The sequence below is a fragment of the Lissotriton vulgaris genome, chromosome 4_1, assembly GCF_964263255.1.
Source record: "Lissotriton vulgaris chromosome 4_1, aLisVul1.2, whole genome shotgun sequence".
Lineage (NCBI taxonomy): Eukaryota > Metazoa > Chordata > Amphibia > Caudata > Salamandridae > Lissotriton > Lissotriton vulgaris.
The window spans coordinates 1295592896-1295607307 of NC_141691.1; the positions used below are offsets into that span (position 1 = coordinate 1295592896).

General features: G+C 47.7%; 1 protein-coding gene across 2 annotated transcripts in view; it reads left to right on the forward strand.

Annotated features, from left to right (window-relative positions):
• The window catches only part of ZNF622 (zinc finger protein 622), a 240415-nt gene that overhangs the window by 215356 nt on the left and 10647 nt on the right, over positions 1-14412 (forward strand). The window lies entirely within an intron of this gene.

Below are 14412 nucleotides of genomic sequence, written 5' to 3' on the forward strand. Positions count from 1 at the left end.
GAACTAAAGATCTTTGATACAACAAGGAAAGGGGGAGTGAAAAGGTCATGCACATACCCTTATAGATCCTGCAGCCTAGCTGAAAAATAGGAGTGTCTTGAAGGACAGGCCTTTTCTGTTTTGGTACATTGGGAGTGGGGGGCGGCCTGTACCTCTGTTCCCCCTAAGACTCCAAGGAGTTGATGTAAAGAAGGCTGAGCCTGCTGACCGATCATGATCATCTACTTGCATGGAGAGCATTATTTTCTCTGCAAGTTTACAATACCTGTGTAGCAAAAAAGGCAAGGGTTATTGGATGCCAGGGTAGAAGAAAGATTTGAAGCCATTTCCACCAGCACCAACCTTTTATATTGCTGTAGGAAAGTGGATTACTTAGTGGTGTGGTTGTGAGATCTCACCATGTAATGTCACAGTCATTATCATGTCCAGTTAGGTTGCTTTAAGTAAACCCTTAACTCCGTCCTTGTCACTGTGGCACAAAGCAGTCAGACTTAAAGGAATTAGTGTAAAGCATTTAGAAGTACCAAAACTGTTAATAAGTAAGAGACACAACACAATAAATATCCAATACAAAGTAATGCAGCTCTTTCCCGAATTGCTGAGCTCTTTTTTGGAGAAACTCTTTACTCAAATCATAATATCCGGTATCTTTCCAGACGCTTGGAAAATTATATCGGTAAGGCCTCTCTTAAAAAAAACGAATTTAGATAATGAGGACCCTGGCAGATATAGACCCATAGCCAGGATCCCATTTGCAGCAAAAATTCTAGAGAAACTATTAAAGAAACAGCTGTCCCGTTATCTGGCGGAGGGCAGCTGGCTGGATTATTCTCAATTTGGATTCTGTACGGGACATGGTACGGCAACAGCATTGCTGACCGCGGTCGAAGAACTTAGGACGGTGCTGGATGATAGAGGGAAGGCCGCCTTAGTACTATGAGACCTATCGGCGGCCTTCGATGCGGTCAGCCATGGGACACTCTTGTCCCGTTTGACAGAGGCAAGGGTCCATGACTCCGCATCAGTCCTCATTGCCTCATATCTGGACAACAGAACTTTTTCAGTTGAGCTGGGAGAAGCAAAGTCCAAATCATTCAGTTCACCTTGTGGGGTCACCCAGGGGTCCTCCTTGAGCCCTACCCTTTTTAATTTATATGTAGCACCTTTGGCAGAAATCATAAGAGAACGTGGCTTCCTTCCAGTGTCCTATGCCGATGACACCCAGATAGTGGTGTCCATCAGTAAGGAGGTGAACGAGACGGCAGATAAATTCAAACAATGTATGTCACAGGTCAGCCAGTGGATGATGTATAATTGCTTAAAGCTGAACGGGGATAAGAGAGAAGTGCTGCTGCTGGGAGGCGGTTCTAACATCTGGTCCCCAGCCTGGTGGCCTGACAGCTTGGGCGGTTGCCCTGATCCAGTAGATAAAGTGAAAAATCTGGGCATGACCCTTGACACCAAACTCTCATTTGACGCCCAAGCTAGTAAACTTGCATCATCGGTTTGGTTTATCCTAAAGATGATTAAAAAATTACTGCCTTATATACCTGATGATACTCAAGACAGTGGTGACGGCATTGGCATTGTCTAGGTTGGATTATGGAAATGCTTTATACCTTGGGGATAGAGTGCAGATTTTAACCAAACTACAATGCTTGCAGAACGCAGCTGCGAGGTTGGTACTTGGCATCCCCAAATACGAGCCAATCGCACTTAAACTAAAACTCCTACATTGGCTTCCAATTGCAAAAACAGTTCGCTTTAAATCATTATGCCTGGCCTACAAGGCTGTTCAAGGATCAAACTCAACAGTTCCTACGAACCAACCTGAAATTGTACGAACCTTCCAGACTGCTTAGATCAAGCCAACTGAAACTAATTAGGATCCCGAAATTCAGACGAGCCAATTGGGGTGGTAGGAGCTTTTTTGTACACACAGCACGGGCCTGGAACCTGCTGCCACTTACAATAAAAGATAGTCCATCTCTAGGCTCTTTTAGAAAACCAGTGAAAACTTGGCTTTTTACTGTGGCCTGCTAGGCTGTTTCCGTCTCAGAGGCCTGCTGTCTGTCTCAGCGCCAAGGCGCCTTCGGGCATTCGCGCGCTTTATAAAGGGATAAATCAAATCGAATCAAATTAATACAATTTCTAAAATCAGAGTGTACTTTTATCTTAAATTAGACCTCAAAATGACAAGTCTATTGCCTGCAACCTGAGATGATTTTTCAAAGGTAAGTAATTTGTTGCAAATGGTTAGTAGCCAGTGGGCTAAAATGCATGTTTGACTCCAGCCCACTGTGACTAGTAAAATGATTCTATCACAGAGACCACTCGGGTCCATGGGGACCATTTACCTGTCATAGTCAGCAATCTTAGGATCCTCATTGTTCTTTTCTTCTTTAAAGCAGTCCAGCCAAGAAGTGGTGCAGATATTGGAGATAAAGGTTGCTGCAGAGGTTCTGTGAGTTTTCCTGGGGCTACCCTGAGGTCCACAGATTTGAGGGGTCATCTCTGGTCTCCGATTCAGTGCAGGTCCAGTTGGCACTGATCAACTGGACTATAGTAGGTTCAACAGTTGTTTACTGGTAGGCAACTCCTTTTGTTTGGGGGACCAGAGTCCACTTTGGCCTTGGCTCTGGGTCCCACAGGTTTGGGGACACCTCGGGAGATCAAGTCTCAGTCACCCAACAAGTATTTCGTCTTCCAGTGACAGGCAGGCATTCCTGGCAGCTGGGCTTTCAATGGGTGTTGGTCTCTTTAACTTTTGGTGGCTTAACAGGAAGCTGTCCACCTAGCTCTTGGAGTCACTTCTTCCGTCCTGACACTAGTGGAGCTCTTTTCCATGAGTAGCCACAGCAGGCACAGTCCTCTTTGTGAGTTGCTTGGGTGAAGTAAGTGCATGTTTTCTTTGCTGGGTTCAGCAGTGCAGTCCTTCACATGTCTTCTTCCAGTCCAGTTGGGATCTTATAACTGTGGGTCAGGGGTTACACTTTTATGTCATCTTCTTGTTTGTAGAAGTGAAGGACTCCCTAGCCAATAGTTCCCATAACGCTACCCTTTCCAGTTTACATCTCTACCGGGGGGTTTGCTCATTACACAACCCCAGGATAGCTTTCTCTATCCTAAACCAAGATGGTGCAAAAGCCATTTTCCCCTGTGAGTACGAGCGACTCCTATGGGAAATGGTTTTGCAACTGTTTTCCCCCCTCTGGAGGAGATGCCAGCCAGTCTGCCTACAAACATGGATTGGGCTGGTGGCCTCTTTGAAGCTGGGCCATCTGTGGCCGTAGTCCTGTAGTCCTCTAGCTGGAGGAGATCACATTTTCTCCCTTCAGGAATTCTTTGTTCCCTGTTTGTGGGAGCACTTCAAACGTCTAGCAGGGAGTCAGCATGTTGTCCTGGGTGACAACTGCTGCTTTTTTTTTTTAATCACATTTCTATTAAATTTTACCTTAAATCTGATCTCTACAGCGAGTCTTGTTTAATATAACTATTAATTTGATACCTTGAAGTAATATCTTTGGTGGTCCCAAATGGAAGTTGGCACTTACAATGGTGGCTATTAAAACTCCATGTTAGCCAATGGGGCCACTGACCTTGTTTTGTTTTTTTAAACTTTATTTTTCAGTTATGTAACATATACAAGAACCCCCTCAATTGGCATTGTTACAACACATGTATACAGCTCGACAACCTCATTACGGCACTTGAGGACACAGGTATCACCTAGATAGGTAGGACACACAGGGATTAACAGAATAGCAGACAAATAAATATCATGAGGAAGTAGCTGAGCACCGCCCATCTCCCTGGAATAAATAAGCTTTAGCAGTCTCCCCCTCCCTCCCCATCAGACCCCGACCCCACTGGCGAGAACAAGTCGTCACTAGCCCCATCGGACTCCCTCCGGGAAGACCGCCCCTCTCCGCCAGTCCCGAGGCACACATAATGCGCCAGGCGAGTAAATGGTCTTGCAGTTTCTCGTGCCTCCAAGTGAGTTGCATATGAGTTTCCTCGGCGAGGGGCCATTCTCTCACATCTTTAAGCCATGTGGGCACCTCTGGGGCCCTCTGTCCCATCCAAGTAATCGCCACTCTACGCCTGGCAAGTACCAATATTAATTGCAATAGTTTATAGGAAAGTTTCCTTTTCTTGGGCTTAGGAACTAACGCCAGTTAACAATGTAAGGGATTAATTTCTATCTGAAGGCCTGTAGTGGTGACTATGCGATCTACCACCCCAGCCCAGAAACTCCTGATCAAAGGGCAGTCCCAGGCTAAATGCAGGAAGCCCGCTCCCCTTGCGCGTGAGGGACCCTATTCGCGTCCGCTGTCCCTGTTCCAGTGTAGCACCAAGATCCGCCTACCATGCCACCCAGGATGGCGGCACTGGTGGATTGGAGTCCCGTTTCATAGCCGTATATAGCAGAGAGATTAGTCTACGCCCCCTGCTGCATGAAGAAGAATGTTTAGGGTGTATAGGTCATTGGGGGTGCATCCGGGAACTGAGGCCAGGTAACCTTCACCTAATCTTGTAGTCCCCGGTAGTGCAGGTACTGCACTCCCCCAAGATCGAAGGTCTCCTCCGCCTGCTCATAAGTCAGGAAGGATTTGTTAGGCTAGAGATCAGCTAGAGTCTCACATCCTCTCTGCCGCCAGTTGCGAAATGACATGTGTTCCTACATGGCAACTAAAGGGGCCAGTATCCAGACCGGTAGCTCCTTATGATAGGGCACCCGCCTTAAAACCTTCTCCACAAACCGCTGCCAGATGCTTGCTGTGTGGCGCATAACATACGGCAGAGTGTCATCCGCTCCCCTTCCCTGCATCAATGCGACCTGTAGTGCCTGTACGTTCGCTCTGCCCGCCAAGAGGCGCGACTCCCAGTTATCAGCGTCTGCGAACCACCGGGCCGCAGGCTGTAGTGTGCCGCATAATAGTATAGGTCGAAGCGCGGCGCCTCCAGGCCTCCCTCCTCATAGCTACGAACCACAGTGTGGAGGGCTACCCTACTGCGCCGGCCCGCCCAAAGCAGGGACGTTAGCAACATGTTGAGAGTGCGAAAGACTCGCGGAGGAAGAGGACACAACGAATTCTGGGCCACTGACCTTGTTGAAGTGAAAAGAGTAAGTTTGTGTTTTCACTATCATGGCATGCCCTTTTTTAATACAAAGCACCCTGCCTGGTGGGCTACTAAGGCCTTCCTAGTGGTGGCTTAATAATATTAAAAAGCAAGATTTTGACCGGGCAAAGGGGTTTATTTTACCATGTCGAGTTGGCAAGCCTGGAGTTACGTTTTAAACTTCGCAAACACAAGATGGACCGAGCGCTGAAACTTTTCAGACACTCGCCCCCAGTCACAGATCTGAGTTGAATCCATCATCGTTCTTTAGTTCACTTCGCCACCTCAGTTCAGACCCAGCTATATGCAAATCAGTCTTGACCCTGTGCCTCATGGAAACAGACCAGCCCGAACTGCCAAGCCAGGTCTTCCCTGAGCTGGAAACAAGCATCCTGGGACCGGTTTCTGGGTAACACTCTTCATCAGCCAGGCTTGCTTGAATCCAGTGGCAAAGTGGGCAAGGGACCCACGTCTGGGCATACCCTGCCAACTTAGGGCTAACTGAGCAAACACAAGGAGATGATGGACGGAGAGCTGAAACTTTTCAGACACTCACCCCCAGACACAGATCTGCTATTCAACTTACCACAGCAGTAGTGGTGCAATCAAGTGCTGTAGTCCACTGGTGACGTTTAACTTACAGCCCTGGGTAACTCTGGTATCCTATACCAGCGCTCTACAAGTAAATTAAATGAGCCAATCCGGTATTAGCCAATTGTACACATAGTTTCCGGCCAAAGCATATGCACAGGGGCTTGGGTGCAGTGCACTAGAGCGTCAAAAAACTAGCAACATGAGTCACAAAACTTGGGGTTGAGAGTGATCATACAAAGAGTGGTCCTTTCCTACAATTGGTAAGAGAAAAACTTCTTAGACTCATTTGGAAATGCTGTGCTGGCCTGTTCTGTCAATCTGTTATTGTGATCTGTTTTATGCTTTTCCATAGTCTCATTTAACAAACTGTAAATTTGCTGAAGATGTGCATTTAAATAAAATTGCCCATTTGTAAGGCCACTTCCATATTTTTGCCCCAATCGAAGTGATCGAGAATACGGAGCCTAAACCCATGTGAGTCGCATGTTTTTTACCTGCACTGCTGTGCGCAAACTGCCCACTGACGACTTTGTCTGTGGTGTTTCTGCCTACTCCTCCGCTTCTCCCATAAGCACCTAAAGTGGCAGTCTGTTTGGAACACTTCTATCCACACTTACTAGAAACATCAGTATCAAGCAATACTCCAGTGGCACTCAACTGAGCCTCAAATTGCCTCACCTATTGACATTCAGTAAATCAAATCTGTCTTCAATGTAGCCAGAATTTGATAGCCATTACCTGCCAAAAGCTCATCCGGACATATATATAATTACTCTTGTTTGGCAACAGCTTTAAACAACCACAAATTAAAGCCTGAATCTCCAACATGCACGTAGATGTCTCCATCCCTCAGCATACAGACATCACACTCTTCCTTGGATTCTCCTTCCACATATACTTAACATTGAAAGACATCACCATCAGGAAAACAAAAGCAGCTTGGTATCGGGTTTCTTTCTTGAAGAAAGTGAAACCATTTCTTTCAATAGCTAATGTCTGAATCAGTGCTTGATGTGTTTCATATCCTACCTTCATCAAGGCAACACTCTGCTCAATGGCTTCCAGGCAGCTCTTTTTCACCCCTAAAAGTCATTGAACACACTGCTGTACAACAAATTTAGGGTCTGCAGAAGTTCAGCCCTATGCCTTGATTTTTATGTTCTGGTGCCAGTGAAAGCATTATTGTAATAGTCTTATGTACCTGTTTATTGTTCTATTGTTCTAGTTTTAACTAATTTCGTGTATCTCTTGCACTAGGCAATATGAATTGATCAGCTAGTATCTTTTTAAGGTCATTGTTACAGTTTTAGATACAAGAGAAGGATTGTGTTATTAAGGTCACTTCTATTGTGTTTTTATCTGTAATGAAGGATTTAAATATATTTAAATGTAATGGGCTGTGTAAGAAATGGGGGTTACCCAAATCTCCAAGGGGGTAGCATGGCATCAAGCGGGCAGGCCAAACTTCGAGGACATGTGAAGCATTGACGCAGTATCCATAGACGGCACACCAGGCACACTACAAAAGAGACGCAACTCCACCTTTGGTTGGAAAAGAAGAAGTTTAGTGATATCTCCAACCTGTAAGGTAAAAAGGAAAAATACACTGGTAATCACAACAAGGCGCCAACTGGCACCCAAGCCAAGTACTTCAGTGGGGGATTATTTACATGGGACAAAAAGGGTTGAATCCAAAGTCCATAGCTGAAATAAAAATGGTTGGTTAAATGAACATTAGACCTGGGGCCACTCTGGCGGGGCCAACTCAGGCTCTCATCCTTAGGGGGTTGGCTGTAATTGCAAACTCCAACATTATGCATAAACACACTTCCTGCGTTATAACGCCAAACCCCACCCCTGTAAGGGAAAAACAGAGCTTCACAACACATTTAATATTAGCCAGGAGCACCTATCATGAATCAACATGGCTGGCTCATTAACCAGGGGCATGAACAGGGCCTAGAATAACTCGTCAGGCCAGCTTAGGCACACCTGCACTAAAGGGGCACGAAAGCACACCAACACCCATCATGTGTAAATCTCCAGTATACCTGGACCTTATAAACCTTAGTGTAGGCATAACATTAGCATATTCTCTTTAGCAGGGTAAACAGCCTACAATTCAAACTAGGCACGGAAGCGCACCACACCTTGACGGGTAACATGAAGACGCTGGGTTACCATAGGGCAACCAGCATCCTAATTAGAAATAAACATAGCAAATAACCATTGCAGGACTCAGGGGTAAACCAGCCAGTAACAGACCGGCTGAGTCATCCAGCCCTTCACTCCGCAATGCCTAACACCTAGCCAGGGGTTAACTTGTCCCTATACCAGTCCAGGCGGGGGCCTCAGTTATGTCCCAACCCAGTTTAGAAGTTTCAAAGGGGACCAATAGGGCCAGCGAGGCTCAGAACAGTTTCCAGGGGCGAGCCCTAGTCCTGGGGTGAGCACCGACCCTGTGCCCCGACTTCCACACAGGATAATCAAAGCCCCACTCACCGGGATTCCTGCGAGTGCTGGCGGCTCCTCCTCCGTAGCTCCCGAGGTTCTGGGGCAGGGCTCTCCCGACTTCTGGAGGCCCTACAATGACGTAAGACAGCTGCCCAGGCCCTTCTTCCTCACTGGGGCCAGGGCTTCAGGGCGGCTGATGGAGGGTTTAACTCAACTTCTTGGTCCCTCACTAGGGACAGGGGATGAGCTGGCACCGTCCCTGTGCCTCGTCGCTCCCTCTCCCCCTCCAGCTGCTCCTCCTCGTGGTACGTGGGCGGGGTAGGCACCAACGCTATGCCTGGGCAATCCTTGCCCGTCTCTCTCTCCGCACAGGGGGCTCTCCTTCTCCTGGGAGCCCCACCGACACTCTTTGCGGTCTCCTCCCACCTCACCCGGCAAACGCGGACTCCCCCAGCGGAGGGGCCAGGCACCGACAGTGTGCGTCGCGGCCCCCTCCCTTCTGTCTCCTCCGACCGGCACGGCGCTGGGGCTCTCTTCCGGGAGGGGGCAGGCACCGACAGTGTGCCTCGATGCCCCCCCTCCTCTCCCACGACACCCGGCACTTCACCTGGGTTCCCCCTTTTCCTCACGGGGACCCAGGGCTTCAGGAAGCTCCTCTACCCGGGCTGCCGGATGACAGCCAATCCCTGCGCGGCCTTTAGGGCACACGGCCGTGCAGGCCAATCCGCTTGCGGCAGTGGCGGGGGCGGCCCGATGACGCGGTCAGGCCCCCGTCACGTGAGGCAGGACACAGCGGCCTCAGGGCCTAGCGCGGCCCTCTCTCCACTTCGGCGGCCCCCTCCTGACACCGGGGGTCGCTGCAACGATGCGTCATCCCGCAGGGGAAGGTCTCCTCGCAGCGCCGGGCTGCGGCGGTGATTTTCGGCTATGATAAAGGGGTAGGCTCCCTTCTTAATTAATTAATCATATGGCAGATAGCGGGCTGACACGAGGGTAGGCTCCTCCAGCGTGATTCTCCTCAGGAGAATGGCGCTATGCACAGCGCACTGCTCCTCCCCCTGCCCATACTACTTCCAGGGCCAGCAGCATTCCAGGGGCCACACTAGCCCCAGCGCTTCTCTCCCCACAGCGCTTGATAGGCAGTCCAGGGGCAGTCTTAAGAGTCACACTTCCTCGAGGGCACGCTCCTCCCCGTCCAGCGCTTCCACAGGGGCATCAACTTCCCTGGGGGCATCAACCTCCCCAGAATAGCGCTTGCCAGGCAGTACCTCACAAGGGGCAACAGTTCCTCCAGCCAGCCCTAGGGGCACACTCCTCACCTCCTGGGGGGCTCAGGCCCACAGCATTCCTCCTCTTCTGGGCACCCCTTTCTCTCAGCGCTGGCGTAGTTCAAGGTCCCACAGTGTCTGGGACCTGGGTAGGGGCCCTCCCTTATCAGGGGCCCATGGGGACAGTAGAGGGGGGGTTCATAGGGGTGCAGGGCCCAACTCACAGGCCCATGTGGTGGTAGCACCTCACAGCAGGTCCCCTCTCTTCTTTGTCCCCGCGCTGATTGACTCTCTGGTGACACTTCCCCCTTACTTATACCCTCCTCCCAGGCAGTGCCAGGACCTTCTAGAATGTTGGCAAATCTGGCCTAAACTGGCTCAAGGGGAGGGGGTGAGCACCCTGGGTGCCAGGCTTTCCCTCCAAAAGCTAGGGTTAGCTGGGTAATATTAACTAGACCGCCAACCTAACGCAGTCAGGTGGCACTACCCAGGGCCATGGCATCCATTTTAAAATCACAGTACATTTCAGTCAGGTACATTTTTAAAATGGGGGATATTTTCTGTACACCATTTAACAACATGTAATTTTACATTTTCAACAAGGTGTCTCACACCACTCATGGCCTATACAGGTTTAATCCCATGGGGGAGACATCCTAGGTAAGGGGGTCAAAAGCGAAAAATTTTGGGGGAAAAAGGCCAAGTCCAACAGGCTGTATATATGCACTATGCAGTTTTATAGTCTGATGAGCGAATACATTTTATTGACTGACTGACAAGATGAATCTGATCCCGCCAATCTTATTTAACACCATGGGGAATGTTTTACACTGCCTAGAACTGGAAAGCGCTCCTGTCTTATTGCTACCGCCGTTTGCATACAAGCTTGAAAAAATGAAATTGACCCTTTCCCGATATAACCCAACAGATAAAACCATAGTAAGTCACTGGTTTGATCGCCCATGCACAAAAACTCTAAAGATTCTCCAAAAAGCCCTGAAAACCCAGTCTAGAAATAGTACTGTGGTAAAGTAGTTACGCATGGTCTATAATACAGCCAGAGAGGGATATGAAGGAGGAGCATTGGGTAGAATTTGAACAAGCTGCCAGTACTAGAAGTAGCAGTGACTTCTGGGAGGTAATCAATGCCCTGCTCTTTAAAAATCCCAAGGACCCCACACTGGACACCCATGTTGGTGAAGAAGCATGGCTGGCTTATTTTGGGCACATCTTTGTTTCTAATAATATTCCCTGGAATGACTCTCCTAGCCTAGACATAGTTCTGAATGACCACGTAACATTTTCACTCACAGAAGTAAGAGGAGGTTTGGCCCCCTGTGGTTCTAGGAAGGCTCCGGGACCCAATGGGGTCCCTATAGAGTTCTTTCTGGAGCGTCAAGACTTGTGGGCCCCCTTAATAACAAATGTTTTTAATGGGATAGCCAAAGTTGGCCTCCTAACTTCATGGAACACTAGTGTAATTGTCCCCATATACAAAAAAGGTGATAAAGAGAATCCGTGGAACTTTAGGCCGATTTCGATTGGAAGAGTAAGCACAAGAGAAGAATATTTTAATGCAGGTGCCGTATGGTTTTCAAAGAGGTAGGGGTGCAATAGATCAGTGTCTAAATCGAACTTTGACAATAGACAAATATACTAGAGCTAAGGGTTGTAAGGTCTTTATGGACCTATCAGCAGCATTTGACTCCGTGAGCCATTCTAAACTATGGTATATAATGGAGTTGATGGGGATTGAGTCTGCCATAATTAAGTTTATTTATCAACTACACTCTCATTCCACTGCTTGTGTTCGCTATGGCAAACACGGGGAGTGCACCCGTCTGTTCAAGATCGCAAGGGGACTCAGGCAAGGGTGTGTCCTTGCCCCATTTTTATTTTCCATCTACACAAATGGGGTTGAGGCAGCTCTTAGATTCAACTCCAGACATTCCTGTGTTTTACACCCTTCCTGTACCAATTTTGGCTTATGCCAGTATTAACTGCCAGAAAGGGGTGGCTATAGAACGACTAATAACGGCATATGCAACATTTATGGCGTCATTGGACTTGAGGGTTAATGAAGCTAAATCCTTTGTCCTTCTAGCATGGGCCGGTAATCGTGATAGTTCCATATTTCCATACGAACTCATGTAAATTAGAGGTGGTAGATGCCTTTTCATACCTGGGGGTCCTTTTTGATAAAAAAACAAGCATGGTTAAGCCTATTGGTGGGCAGGGCCCTAGGTATGGAGAGGAGTATGGCAGCTACTATGTTATTCGCAAAGAAGCTGGGCTCAAGATCTTTAGGCCCAATAAAAAAGATCTACCAGGCAAAGACTATATCAGCTGCTTATTACGGGGCAGGAGTATGGGATATGGCTTCTATAGATTCCCCCCCCCCCAAATCCTTGGAGACAGATCCTTTAAGAGACTGTTTCCATTCCTAGCTCCACCACGATTGAACAAGGCTTCCATATGCATCATCCCTCTAAGGAGAGATGCAATGAGCTAGTGACTTTTGTAAAAACCAAAGTGGAAAACGTACATACAGTGCTGCATAAGTGTCCCACGCATGGCCCCAAGTGAAGCAGGACTCCTCTGGTAGGAAAGGCCAACTTCCTAGCTCAGATCAACCTGAACCTCCAATACCCCCACTATATGGGACCTTCCCAGCGTTGAGCAAAGAACGCATTGGCCTCCTCCTGACTAACATTAAATCTGGGCCTCCACTAGATCCCGCCCCTCCCCACATCTTGCTTCAGGGTGGGGATCCCATCCTCTCTAAAATGTCTGACCTTCTCTCGCTATCCCTGAGCTCCAGGATAGTGCCTAAGAAGTGGAAGCATGCCACTGTGAAGCCTCTACATAAGATGCCTCAACTTGATCCCACTGTATTGGGGAATTTCCGCCCCATCTCACTACTACCCATTTTGGGCAAAGTTGTTGAGAAACATGTTAATAGCATCCTCTCACAGTTCCTGGAGGAAAATGACATCCTGCAGCAGACTCAGATGGGGTTTTGCCCAGATCATAGTACAGAGTCTGCCCTCCTAGTAATAACTGAGCAATTGAAAATGATACTGGACTAGGGGGGATCTGCCGCGATTCTACTCCTGGATCTAAGTGCGGCATTTGATACCATGGATTCCAAGATCTTAATGCAAAGACTTAGAGATATTGGGATCCAGGACAAAGCCAATCAATGGCTTGCCTCTTTCCTCAGCGACAGATTGTTCCAGTGTATGGAATCGGTCATCCTCTCAGACACATTCCTGCCCCTTTACGGAGTACCTCAGGGCTCGTTCCCAAACCCTACCTTGTTTAACATTTATCTGAGCCCTTTAGCACATATAGTGCAGGAGTTCGGCATGTCAATTGTGTTTTACGCTACTGACACTCAGTGGTCTCAGTGTCAGAGGAGATAAATTCGAATAATCTGCAGCTGGTACCATGCATGGAGAAAAATAGCAAACTGGCAGCCTAAAACTGAATGGCGACAAAACTGAGCTGATGTTCCTGGGCAGAGGACCATAGGCCTAGATCAGTTGGCCAAAGGGCTGGGGTCCATCCCCCACTCTGAAGCCATCCATAAAAAACCTGGGGAAGTGGTTAGACCGGAACCTTTCCATGGAAACACAAGCCAGCAACCTGTTTTGGTAAACTATGGATGATCTGTAAGATCATTGACCCTATCCCAGAACAGGCTCAGAAGACAGTGGACCAGGCCCTAGTGGTCTCGAGACTTGACTACAGCAACTACCCTGTACCCGGGGTTCCAGAAGTATGTGTTCAGTAAGCTACAGGTTGTCCAAAATGCTGCAGACAGGATGCTCCTGAAGATCCCCAGACAGGAGTCCGTAAGATCCTCTCTGAAAAATCTGCATTGGCTACCTATTCAATCTGGTTTTAGGTTCAAAGCCCTCTGCCTAGCCCACAAAGCCATTCTTGGCAGAGGTCCAGCCCTTGTCTCCCCATTAGGTCCCTCAGGTCGTCATCTAACTTTCTTTTGAACATACCAAGGATAAAGAGAAGAAGATGGGGTGGGAGTTCCTTTTCACACCTGGTCCCAAAGCTCTGGAACTCAATGACCACGGAACTGAGACTGGCCAAAGATGAACAGAGTTTCAGGAAAAAACTAGCACTGGGAAGCCCTTGGACAGCCATGCGCTTTATAAATCACTTAAACATAACCATATTCAAATTATCTTATGTGTCAGACAGCATTAGACTACCACCGATTTTATTATGGCATTCCATTTGGTGTAGGGACACTGTACATTTAACACAAACCATAGTAAAAAATTACTTGAAATTTGACAATAAACATAACATCAGGTGGCTACAATATGTAATGTCAACCCTGAACTCCCTTGAGTTAGTGAAATTATTAATTGACCCAAGTGCATGTTCGAAGATTAGGAAACAGAAATTAAAGGATACCTTTAGATCTAGGGCCACCTATGACCGACAGGAAATAAACCGTGCAAAACAAACAATTCTTCTATATCAGTTGACGCTGTCCATCATAGAGGTGGGGTACTCCTATCGAGAGAGTATTAGATTATTACAGCATAGATACATTTTACTTTGGCTCCGACTGAACCTAATCCCCCTGATGTTGGGGTTTCCTGACAGAAGATTTGAGCACTCTGAATTGACACCTTGCCCACGCAATAACCAATCACAGCAGCTGACTTGCATATATTTTTGTTTTGTGAGCTATATAAGAAAGAACGAAATAATTGTATCCTTACGATTTAAAGGGGCCATAATTTTAGGCAATGTCGAATAGCTTCAGACTTTTTTAAAGACCATTTCTGACCCCCTTGTATGTTTTTCGATTGCCACATTCTTATGGGCTTGCGTAAGGAGGAGGAAGCTTATGGGACACGAGCCCTCTTTGAGGGTATTAGAATATAACTAAGCTGTACCTCTACGATTATTATATATTGTCAACATGTAGCCCATAATA